Source organism: Abrus precatorius, unplaced genomic scaffold, assembly GCF_003935025.1.
Source record: "Abrus precatorius isolate BTA unplaced genomic scaffold, Abrus_2018 Scaffold2, whole genome shotgun sequence".
NCBI classification, from domain to species: domain Eukaryota; kingdom Viridiplantae; phylum Streptophyta; class Magnoliopsida; order Fabales; family Fabaceae; genus Abrus; species Abrus precatorius.
In genome coordinates, this window is record NW_020874362.1 from 5,653,158 (window position 1) to 5,666,012 (window position 12,855).

Genomic DNA, 12,855 nt, shown 5'->3' on the forward strand with positions numbered 1-12,855 from the left:
AGTTAAATTTACTTTTAGTGCAAATTCTGAGAAAGTAACATGTACCCATTGAAAAAGTAATAAAGAGCTCTAAATTATGTTTCTGAAATATCGTCCCATAATGATTGTTTCTAATTATCAAGAATTTCTTAATTTAATTATTTCAATTTAAAGGGTACGAAAGTAAATAAAACAAGGATTTAAATATAAAACTTAATTAAAAAATTTAAAGTAGCGCAACCGCTAATAATAAACTTAATCGAGAAGAACTTAGGGCGTATGGTTTTACTTTTATACTTCTCTATATTCACTTTTATATTAATTCAATTCCGATTTTCTTATGATTGTCAACCACTCATACTAAATCTATTAATATCTAATAATCATACAATATTAACAATATTTTTTCTAAACAATCAATCATGCAAGGTAAAAGGAAGAGAAAATAAGAGCCTATGAGCTGTTAATTTAATAATGATTGAAAGAGAAGAACTAAGCTTAGTCTACCTAATCATTTATCTCGTTTTACCCTATAGATCCATTAATTATATGTGGTATGATTGCCTATGATATAATTAATTATGGTATATTCAAGGGTTGTCAATTCTGACATACAAATATAGCGCAATAGGATAAACACCAATCAAGAATGGAAACATTAAATTATTATTAATCAAAAAGATTCCATAAAGTCATGTAAAGAATCCACAATACCCCTAACTATGGATTTAGCTAAACATAATATAAAAGAAAACCAAAACAATACTAAAGAAATCTATAATATTTAAAAAGTAAATGCAAACTAGAGGAGTTTCTAATGGAGAAGAGATGAGGAGAAATCTTGATCCTAAGACCCGCCCTCAAAGCTCCCGTAGTGTAAAAGAGATGTGTAGAAGGCGTAGAAAGAATGAAATAAAAAGGACATGCAAAGTCGCTGCCCTTGTGGTCTCTTTAATAGAGTTTAAAAACCTTAAAATTTATTCATTGTTGGATTTCTCACAGGTAAACATAGTCATACATGACTATAAGCACGACCATGCATGTGACTCGAAGTACGTCTATGCTTGCTGCTAAGGTATGGACGTGTTCAATGTTGCGAAGCCTTATTTTTCAATTAATTTGGGATAAAATGCACCCCAACCTTAAATGTGACCTTTTCATATTAATGTACACAATAATAATAAAAACGTTAAAATATAGATTTACTAGCAACCAAGAATATTAAGTAAGAACTCAAGACAAATTGAACCCCTTAACACACTTAACATATCCATAATCGGTCTCCATCTGAGAGTCGATTCAAAACTCAAAGCCATACCCAAGCAATCACAGCCAGATTAAGAAACTATACCATTCCAATTAGATTTGTTACTACAACAATGCACCACAATATCTGTCAATCTCAACCTTAGTTTAGAAACACGATTGAAGGAATTCCTTATGGTTAATAAGGATTTATTTTATTGGACTACAATGTAAATGTTGGGTGTTAATCCAAACTTCTATTATCTCAAGCTAACTGTAAATCCTTTTGTTCCTATTATAGATACACCGTTCACTTTTCTGCTACCAAGGTGTCTAGTTCTACCTTTTCCTGTCTTCACGTCCAATTAGGGTATTCTTGATGAAATTCCAAATTTTCTTCTATACGGGATGGAGGCAGGTACTTGTAATGACACTCCAATAATCAAGTAAGTATTTAGTATAGAGTAATAAATACTATTTAATACTCTTTTTTTCATCATCTCCTTATCTGTCCCTCTTATTTTTCTTTTATTGGCAAACATATTGGGCTTGATGGGCTTAATAAGTCAGCCCTTAACTATTTGATAATTTGTAATCTTTTTTTTATTGCTTACTTGACTTAATCTTAATATTAATTTATTTTAAGGTGATCGAAGGGGTGGTTGATACCCTTCGTCTTAAGATAAGGCCGAAGAGGTTGTTGGCACTTCTTGTCTAAGGGTGAGGCTGAAGAGGTTGTTAGTACCCTATGTCTTAAAACAAGGTTGAAGGAGTTTGTTGGTATTTCTCATCCAAGGGTGAGGTCAAAAGGGTACGCAGCTCCTTTCGATTTTGGCATTCTTTGTCAAAGGGCAAAGCTGAGGGGGTATTTGGCTCTTTGTAGCTTCGGGAGTGACTAAATAGGCCTTATCTAGTACACCTTCCAATAAGTTATGAGCATAGTAAAAACGAAAGATAGAACCAGAAAAATAAATAACTGCAAAAGAGTTGCATAAAGATAGTATTTTAAAGGATTTAATAAAAAGTGAGATTAGAATTTGAAGATAAAATTTATTTTTTTTAATTTGAAGTAAAATTTTATATTTCAGTTTATAAATAAGGGTGAAAGGAGGTTGAAATTTTTTTGAAAAATTTAATTTATAAATATTTTGAAATGAGAATTTGAGAATTTTCAACAAAAACAAAGTAATGGAATAACTTAATTATAACAAGTAAAATGATAAAAAAAAATCATCAAAAAAATATTTAAGAGAATAAAATTAATCTTTAAATATTAAATATTTTAAAAGCACAATTAAGTTTAGATAAAAGCCTAAAATTTATTTTTTTAGAAATTTATTTAAAATCGACTTTAAAATTTATTTAAAAAAAACTTAGCATGAAACTTAAGTTAACATAAAATGGTTTTTAATTTATACTTGACGGTGTATAATAAATAATAAATTATATTAAACATAATATTAATTAAATTAAATCTTATAATTTTTAATAAGACATACATATATACTTATAATATGTCCTTAGGCATATTAAAAGAAATAAACATATAAATTATCTTAGACAAATTTTCACCAAAATCAGTTTGAATCCTTAAAATAAAAATATTTATTAATGTGTTTATATGTCTATTATTATAATAGTTTAAAATATATATATATATATAAAACATTTTTAATATCAATATAATTATAAAAAATATTTTAAATAAAAATCAGTTAAAAGAAAATAAAATGGCAGGTAAAAAAGTTTGCCGTACCCCGAATTTCAAGCTTTGTCTGGCTTTCAATTTGTTTTTATAGTTTTGAAATCTGTGCTTCGACATTTTAACTCAATGTTTGCAGCTTGCAAAATTCAGAGAGTAATTGACGCGTCCCATTTCCATAGCCACGTCTTTTGCTTTTACTTACTAACCATCAATTAAAATTCAAGCTAGAAAATATCAGGATTTTTTATGTCACTTCTTAGATATTTTCTCAATCTCTATCACATCACGAAGATAACAAACGTCATGTTCATTACCTAAATCATTAATTTGTACATGTTAATTAAGGATCGAATCATAATAATAATATAATATCGAATATTTTCAATTTCTATGTTTGCATTACTCTTTAAAGAATAAAGATTAAATTAATAGTCTTAAAAAATTTATATATTTGTTTGTGCATAGCTTTTGGTATTTAATTTTAAAGATGACAAAAAATCAGACATCTTTAATAATTTTTAGTTAATTTAATTTATTTATGTGGAGCCTTTGGAAATGTAATTACATTAAAAGTTTAATATAATATTGAGATATAATGATATTTTTAAATGAAAGGAGGAGGAGTGCGAACGTATTCTTTGTCAAGGCATCGATTTCAATGAAGCTGCTGAGAATGGGAGACTTTGAGTTGAAAGAGAATTAAAGCTTTGCCCCACCTTCCAAGAAAGAAACAAAGAATGAACGCGCAAACTTGCAGCATGCTACAACACGACGGTGTCGTGTTTGGCAAAATTGTTTGAAATTGATAATCAAAGATCATGGGGTGACAATAATTTATAGTTAAATGACGTTTGATGGGCATGTAATTTGAAAGAGTCGCCAAGATATTCATTGAGTGAATATGTGGTAGTAATGCAGAGGTTGATATATTTTAGGTTTAAAAATATAGTAAATTTTTGAATTTTTTAATTTTATTAATCTCAACTTTTATGAACAAAGATAAAAAGTTAATAATAGTAAAATTTTATTAAAAATAGAAATATTTATTATATTTTTATAATTTTAATACAATAATTATATATTTTTTTATAAAAATTTTTATTTGTATATGTTTAAATTCAACTTTAAAAATTGAGATTAATAATTTTTTTTTTAGATTTAGTAAAAAAATACTATCTTTGATATTTTTCTTTAACAATTGACCCTGATTGTTGATACTTTTTTTGTGTTTTTAAATTTAACACGTGTTCTAATTTTTAAGCCAAGGTTTATGTGTTTGTTTAGAAGAAATAAAAATTTCTCAAAAGATTATATATCTTTTTTTCAAAATGACGTTTTAAATTTGATTAAAGCGTAAAAAATTTTACTACTTCTTAAAAAAGCTTAAATATGTCGTTAGTTCCTATAAATATAGATTGTTTTGTGTAAAGTCCTTATAAATATTTTTATTAGGAAGTAGTCTCTTGAAAGTTGAAAATTTAAGATTTAGTTCCTGCTGTAAACTCTCTCTCTATTAAGTACTGAACTGGTTGACGAAAAGCCAGCTCAGCTCTTCACGTGGTACCACATGACCCAATTACAGTTTATGTGGCGTGCCACGTCATTTATTTTTTTTATTTTTTTTATTTAAAATTAAAATTTACAAATAAACCCTTAAATTTATTTTATATAATTATGTAATAACCCTTTTCCCTCCTTCTTCAGACCTTTTCGTCACTTCTCCTCTTGATTATACTTCATAGATGCTACAAACAACACAATGTAGGAATTACAAATTCAAACTCAAATAAAAAAATCAAAGTGCAATGTTGTCACAATGTTATATTCTCTCCCACTCCCAAATTCCCAGCACTACCCTCTCCACAAGCTTTCATCTGAGAACCATAGAGCTCCACGTCACACCTCTCGAACTAAATCGCTTTGTCGAGATTGGCAACAAAGTCGCTGATGCCACCGAAGAAGTTATCTGCAAATACTTCAGAAAGAACTTCGACATTCTTCAAAATCACCATCATTCCCTGCCATGCCCCTTAAAGCTATGAAATAAGGGATTTTACTATAAGAAAACTTGAGCTTTTCAATACTTCAAAATTCTAGCCTTCAAATTGATAAATATATATTGAGTTCTATGCTACTAATTGATAGATAAAACTAGAGAGAAGTGTATTATACTGTTGTTTCCCTTGTGCTTATGTGCTCGAGCAATCAGCAGCACATCCTATGGCATAATCCATAGATTTGCAATGGGGTGGTAGATTTTGTAGTTAAAATTATTGAAGCACGAGCCTCAATTTTCACTAATTTGCAATTTTGGAGAGGAAAATGGGTGGAGGTGTAAAGAAAAAGGTGCTGATTAAGTTTGGGTATTAGATCCCATAGATGGAACAAAGAGCTTTATTAATGGTAATTTTCTTTCGTGATTATATTAGTATTAGGTCAAAGTTCCAAAATTTCACTTTGAATCTGCTTGTTTTGTATCAATGTCAGGAGAATCCCTCTTTGGTACTCTCATTTCTCTTCTAATAAATGGCAGACCAGTAAGAATCTATTACTACAAGTTTGTAAGTCCTACAAAATCAAAATTCATTTTTTTTACTATATAGGTACACCACTTGCCCACATTTGTTCAATGGAGATGCAAAAGAGGCATTCATCCATGTCAGAAACAAGGTCTTTTATATTTTTATTGCATAGGAGTGTTTGAGGGAGAAGGGTGTGGAGAAAAAGAAATGTTGGAGGGAGAGAGGTGTGTGAAAGAGAAAAGGGAGGTGCCGGGGAAAGGGTGGAGAGAGGGTCATGGGGATGGGGGTGGAAATGTGTGTACATAGCTATGTTTATAGAGTATTGGGTTATGTTTATGGAGTATTGGTGCATAGCAAACCGTGGGTACAAAGCTACTGTGATATATGTCCCATATCAATACAAAATGTTTGGTTTAAGAGACACAGTCAATATCCTCTTAAATGCTTGAAGTAGGTTGTGAGGGAGGGACTGCGGAGAAGAAAGAAAGAAAGTTAGAAGGACTTTCATGCAATCATATAAAATAGGTTCAGGGATTTATTTCTAAATTTTAATTTTAAATAATAAATAATATGGCATGTCACATAGGTTGTGACTGAGTTTCAAGATAGCCACGTGGCATCATGTGAGTGCTGAGCTGGCTCTCCGTCAGCCAGCTCAGCACTTAATAAGAGGGGATTAACGACATGGACTAAATCCTAAATTTCTAACTTTCTAGGGACTACTTCCTAACAAAAATATTTATAGGGACTTAACACAAAATGACCTACATTTATAGGGACCAATAACATATTTAAGCCTCTTAAAAATATATATATTTTGACTAAAATTTTGTATAATATGGTTCTAAGGTCTTCTATTTTTTTACAAGTTTTTATTAAAAAAAATGATAGCAAAAAGTACATAAAGTTTTAGTTTAAACAAAGAGATTGGAGTTTTAGTTGAAACGAAGGAATATTTTTGACTAGTTTTTATAATAAAATTGTAACAAAAAAAGTATGAATTTTAGTAAAAAAAAAAATAACATTTTAATAAGTTTTGCATATTCATATATGATTGTTTGTAGATGAAGTTGCAAGGTAAAAGAATGTTATAATTGGTCAAAAAAGAATGTTGACGTATTATTAAAAAAAAAACATTGTCATTGTTAACAAATGTGATAAAAAAATTTAGTTTAAAATTGCTTTGTCAGAAAATTGGATTGAGGTATTTCTAATGAAATATTTTAAGTACAAAGGCTTAAGAAAAGATGAAAATTTGTCTCAAAAACTCAATATATCAAGAGCATTTATGAGTGGTTATAGATTAAGACATGTGACAAAGATCGTGGATGGTATGTGATGGCGATTAGGTAGTTTATGTTGTAAAGAACGTGTAGTAGGTAGTTATGTTGTGTTTGGTCTATAAATAGGATTTCAAATTATAGTTTAAAGGTTATATCTTCTTCACTTAGACACATGCACTTAGTATCTTGCAATTGTCAATGTTCTACGCATGTTAGACCTACAGAAAAGATCTATAATACTCTATCTTGTTGAAAATTATATGTCCTTTGATTTACGATTTAATTGTTCTTTAACCTTTCATTACTTTTAAATATCTTGTTTACTTTATTCGTTTCTCGCTTTAATCTCATATTTCTCTCTTACTTTTTTTTTTCATTTTTTTAATTTTACACTTTATTTGCAATTTAAAGAACCTAAAACTCAATTTAAGATTATTCTTAAATTTGTTTGTTTGTTGTAATATTCACCATAAACAATATTACTTGTACAAACTTTTTTGAGCAATTATACATTCTTTCAAAAAAAAAAAAATTTCTGGGGATAGATAACAACTTTCTACATTGTTCATGGCAATATTTTTGTAGATTGATGTTTTGTATAAATTTTTATTTTATTTTTCTTAAGTCATCTTGCATGCGCATTATTAATATGACTTACTTCAATTTTTTTCCAAATGTTGCTTATGGTTCAATAACAATTTATTGATGAGTTACTAAACCAAAAAATCTACGATTATTAATTTCATTTAAATATTTTATAAATTAAATATTAATTTTGACATAAGAACATATTAGAAGAAGAAAATAAGAGTTTTGAAATTTTTGAAGTGAAATTGAATTTTATTAATAATGTTATTATAAGAGAATTACTTCATATATATACAACCAAGTGATAATAGAAAATAACAAACAAACTAATTAAAGTGTGCAAAATGAGTAAACTAAATGTAATTATTCATTAATATGTCCTCCTCAAGTTTCGAAACAAATATTTATTATGCTTAACTTAAAAAGAAATTGCTTAAATTTTATATGGGGGAAGACTTTGTAACGACAATATTTGCAAGTTGATGTTGCCTCTTGGTACATGCGTTATTGTGATTTTTTCGTTATAAGTAGGTTCCCTTCTTAAATGATAGTCAATATCTATATGTCATGATCTCTCATGATAAATAAGATTCAATGCAAGGTGCAAGGAAAACTTATTTTGCAAAACATCATTGTTAAATCACATAAGACCTAAAAATATGTAAAGTAGTCATTGTGGCAAACAACTTTGCTAGCAACAGAAAATGAAGACTTATACCCAACTTCAACAAAAGACATGGACATTATAGGTTACTTCTTTGATTTCCACAACACCAGTGGATCTCCTATGAAAATGCAACAGCACAATGTTGTTCTTTGGGAATCCAAACAATTGCACATAAATAGTAATCGAAAAAATAAACCTTGCGCTAGATATTGTTTAAGTTATTTTAGAAAATGATGTAAAGCATTAAGATGTGGTACTTTAAGAAGACAAATCCTAACCAAGTTTATTAATTATGAAAGCAATAATCTAACCGTGAAATGGTTAAGTACATGAGACATCCAATGAGTCTCCTATATGAAAAAGTATTAGAAAGTAAGTCACCACAGCAACATTTATTCTAAGATTTGGATCTATAAGAAGAAATGAAGGCTTGGCTCCAAGAAATCTAGTATCATCTAGTAATTGTAATATATATATTTTTTGTGAGATAAAGAGATTCCTTGAGAAGCTCTTGCTATCTCTAACCCTAAGAAATATTTGAAGTTTCCTAGTACCTTAAGATTAAACATTCGTTAGAGTTTTTATGAACCTTGAGAATAACAATTTGATTAGGTGCAATTAAAATAATTTCACTAAGATACATTAATAAGACAACCAAAGTGTTATCGAATTTAATAGTAAAACGAGAATAATCATTCTTTGTTTGATTGAAACTATTACTGATTAGGGTAGATCAAAACTTGCAAAACCATTGGTAAGACACTTGTTGCAAGTCATATATTGACTTATTTAACTTGCAAACTAGATTTTTATTATGTGTGGGATATTTGAATGATGAACTAATATAGACTTCTTCCAACAACTCTCCATTTAAAAACGTATTGTTTACATCTAATTGTAACAAATGCTACCTTCTTACAACAAATAACAAAACACTTATTGAAGTAAGTTTGGCAACAAATGAAAAAGTGCCTCCAAAGTCAATCCCTATTGACTCAATATATCATTTCACAACTAAACAATCCTTGTAGTGATTCGTGTTGCCATTTGAATTTTACTTCAATTTGTATATCCAACAACATACAATACAATTCTTATTAGAAGGAAGTAGTACAATAAACCAAGTTTGATTAGCTTCTAAGGCTTGCAACTCTTCATATATCATTTTCTTCTATTCTAAATACTTTACTGCCTGATGATAATAAGTTGTTTAGTAGAGACTTGGCATATGAAGTTTTTGTATGAAGGGGAAAGTTAGTCATGGTAAAGATAATTCCAAATTGGATAACAAACAAAGTTTGAAGTAGTAAGACAAGAATAATTGCAAATATGTTAGCCTTTAAGATAACCTAGATGAACATTATATTGGTTGAATTATGGGTTTTGTTGACGTATACACTATGGTATTTTACCTACAATTCCAATAGTATGTGAAATTCGATTCGAAGAATAAGAACTTACATCAATCATAGGTAATGGTAAAACAAAACCTAAAAATGGATCTACAAATATAAAATAATTCATTAATGAGTGAAAAAGATATATATTCTTATGGAAGACCACGTCACAAGAGATAAGAAATTTTTTAGTTTCCAAGTTCAAAAGTTTGGAAGCTTTATATCCAAGTGGATATCCAATAAAGACCATTGGAGGTAGTGTATGTCAAATAGTTTTGGCTTCACTGGCTTTTTCATTTTATTCTCCCAGATAAATAATATAAAGTTATTTATAATAATTAACTATAGAATATTCGATTTCCAAATTATCTAGTCAAAATTAGGAATATAATTATACACTATAAATAAATTGATGTTCAAATATAATGTAAAATAGGAAATAATAATTACAAAATATTATTACATTAACATCTTCTCTCAAATTGATGCGATTTGTTAAGAAGCATTAATTTGCTAACAATAAAATAATTCGTGGACGAGGAACTATCTTGATAAAGATATCTATAAGCTAAAGTTGTACACTGACATGAGGAAGAGAGATAACATAATTATCAAAAGTCACCCTAATAGAATGACAATCAACTTTAATATGTTTAATATGCTCGTGAAAGACTATATTGGCAGCAAAAATAGCACTAATGTTATCACCATGAAGAGGCATTATATCTTTTTGAGGGAATTCAAGCTCAACCAAAAGACTATGTAGCCAAATAATTTCTAAACAAGCCATCAACATGGATCGATGCTCAGATTTAGTAGAGAACTTAGAGACATGACATTGCTTTTACTTTTCCAAGAAATCAACGCAACTCCAAGAAACATGAACCATCCACCAATGGATCACCAAGTACTAGGAAAATTAGCCCAATTTTCTTCACTATAAGTAACCAAGTTGGGAGATGTCCGAACAGAAAAGAAGAGTCCATAAGTAGATATATTCAAATAACGAATGATTTGTTGAACAACAGCTAAATGATGATGGCAAGGAATGCATAAATTAGCTCACTTATTGAACTGCAAATGCTACGTTAGGGCGAGTGATAGTCAAGTAATTGAGACTACCCTCCAATTGTCAATATAGTAAAGGATTAGACAAAGATTACTCTTATCACGATGATATTTCACATTAACCACAAGAGGAGTATCCATTGGGTAGTAGAGTGAAGGCCAATTAAAGAAATTAAGTTCTCAATATATTTATGCTAATGGAAAAAGATACTTTTAGAATTCCTATAAACCACAAGACCCAAAAAGAAGTGAACATCACCAAGGTCTTTCATATGAAAAGAGACCTTGAGATGCTTTTTAAGATGTTGGATGGATGCATTTTCAAAACTAGTAATGCCATATCATGAATATATATGAGAAGAAAAATAATATTAATTTTATACAATGAATAAATAAGGAAGTATCATATTCATTCTAAGCACAAGATAATCCAAGAAGAGTGCATTGAAACTTTTTTAAACCATGCTTGAGGAACCTGTTGCAAGCCATATAAAGAGTGTTTGAGCTTTCATACATTGGTAGGGGAAAAAGAAGAGAACAAGCCTTGATAAGGACTCACTTTCAAGAGCTTCAGAAAATAGGATTAAGCTTCTTGTTAACTTTCTCCTTCTTGTTGAAGGGGAAGTAGATTCTTACCCGTGCAAGTATCAGAAATAGATATCTTCAACCAAATCACCATGAAGAAAGACATTCTTCATATCTATTTTATGAAGTTGTCATTTTTTAGAGGTAGCAAGAGCAAGGATTGTTCTAATGGTAGTCATCATAATTTGCCAAAAACAGTTAAAAAAGTATAGATACTAAATTTTCAACTATAGTGATAAATACAATAATTTACAAAACATTTATCAAAAGAGTGTAACACCTAGAATAATAATTACATAATAAAAAATACTTCATTACCAAAATATAGCACTAATACCTAAAATTAGCCAAACATACTTCATTAACCTTTCACAACAGTCCAATATCAATCAATCATATATTTACACACAAAAAAATATACAAGAGTACTCTCATAAGTGCAAAACATTTATTATGCTTAAAATGACAAAATAGAGCTTTCTTTATCTTGGAATGAAGTTTTGAAAGAAGGGTCTTTAAGGGTTTTGGTGAAAGAACCAAACTCTTCCTAACTATCATAAAAGAGAGCATTTTGAGATATAAGAAATAAAGAAAAACAACAAAAATAGGAGAATTAAGCTCCAAGAACTTATTTGAAGTTCATTGATTGAACTTCCAAGTCCAGATTTGAAGGAAGATTGAAGTTTAAGGGAGGTTTTCTGATAAAAGAGGGTGAAAGATCAGAGAAAATAGAGGAGGGGTCAAAACTTAGATTGTAATTCAAGTTTTCTAGGTTGAAAACCCTTAAATATCCGTTAACTTATGATATTCTCGCTACAACGAGTTATCTCTTTTTACAGCGAGTCTTTCTCTCGCTGTAGCAAAAAAACTAGATAATTTTTTTCTTTATTGTTTGTCATTTTAGCTACAGTGAGATATCTTTGCTACAATGAGAGAATTCTAGCTACAGTGAGACTGTTGTTGGGTTATCCTTATCCACTTCTCCCTACAATGAGAGAGCGTTAGAGAGTTTGATTTTGGACACTCTTTCTTGCTATAGCAAGATATCCTGCAATTTACACCATATAAACTCTTCTAAATTTCAAACAATTTCACTCATACAACCAATATACAATGCCATAACAATAAATATAACAACAAAGATGTTACAAGTTGGTTCATCTCATCCATCATCTTCTTACATATTTGTTTATATTATATGTAACTCTTTTCACTATTTTTCTCTCTCTTTTTTCTCTATTTTCAGGTTAATAAAACGTCTTTTCCAATTGAAAGTAATAAAATAATTTCGTAAACTCCTACTGCACTTGCACCTGTGAATAATCAAACATTATTGAACTCAAATCAAAACACAAGAGATTGAAAATGTAGTCATCAAGAAAAAGAGACAGAAAACATCAACTCGTTAGGTAGATTTTGATAAAATAGAAATATGTAATTTTATTGTACATATTCAATGTGTTGAACAATTTTTTTATAACTTATTTAAATATAAGCCTTATAGTCTTTATAAAGATATACCTATCTAAATGGTTTAATAACCTATTTATAAAGAAATTTAATGACCGATAAAAGTTTCAATTTAAAGTAGGTCATTAAAAAAGCTAATATGTCAAAACAAGCTTTTAAAGAGGTCAGATTAGACTTAATAAAAAAGTCTATGATAAATAATAAGTCAAACTTAAGTTTTAAAATTATTAATTTAGTCAGGTCTATTTATACAAAGCCTAACCTATTTTCATCACCACTCATACTTTATTATGAGCAAATTTTCTTTGATTCAATAAAAATTACAAAATCTTTCACTTTTTAGACC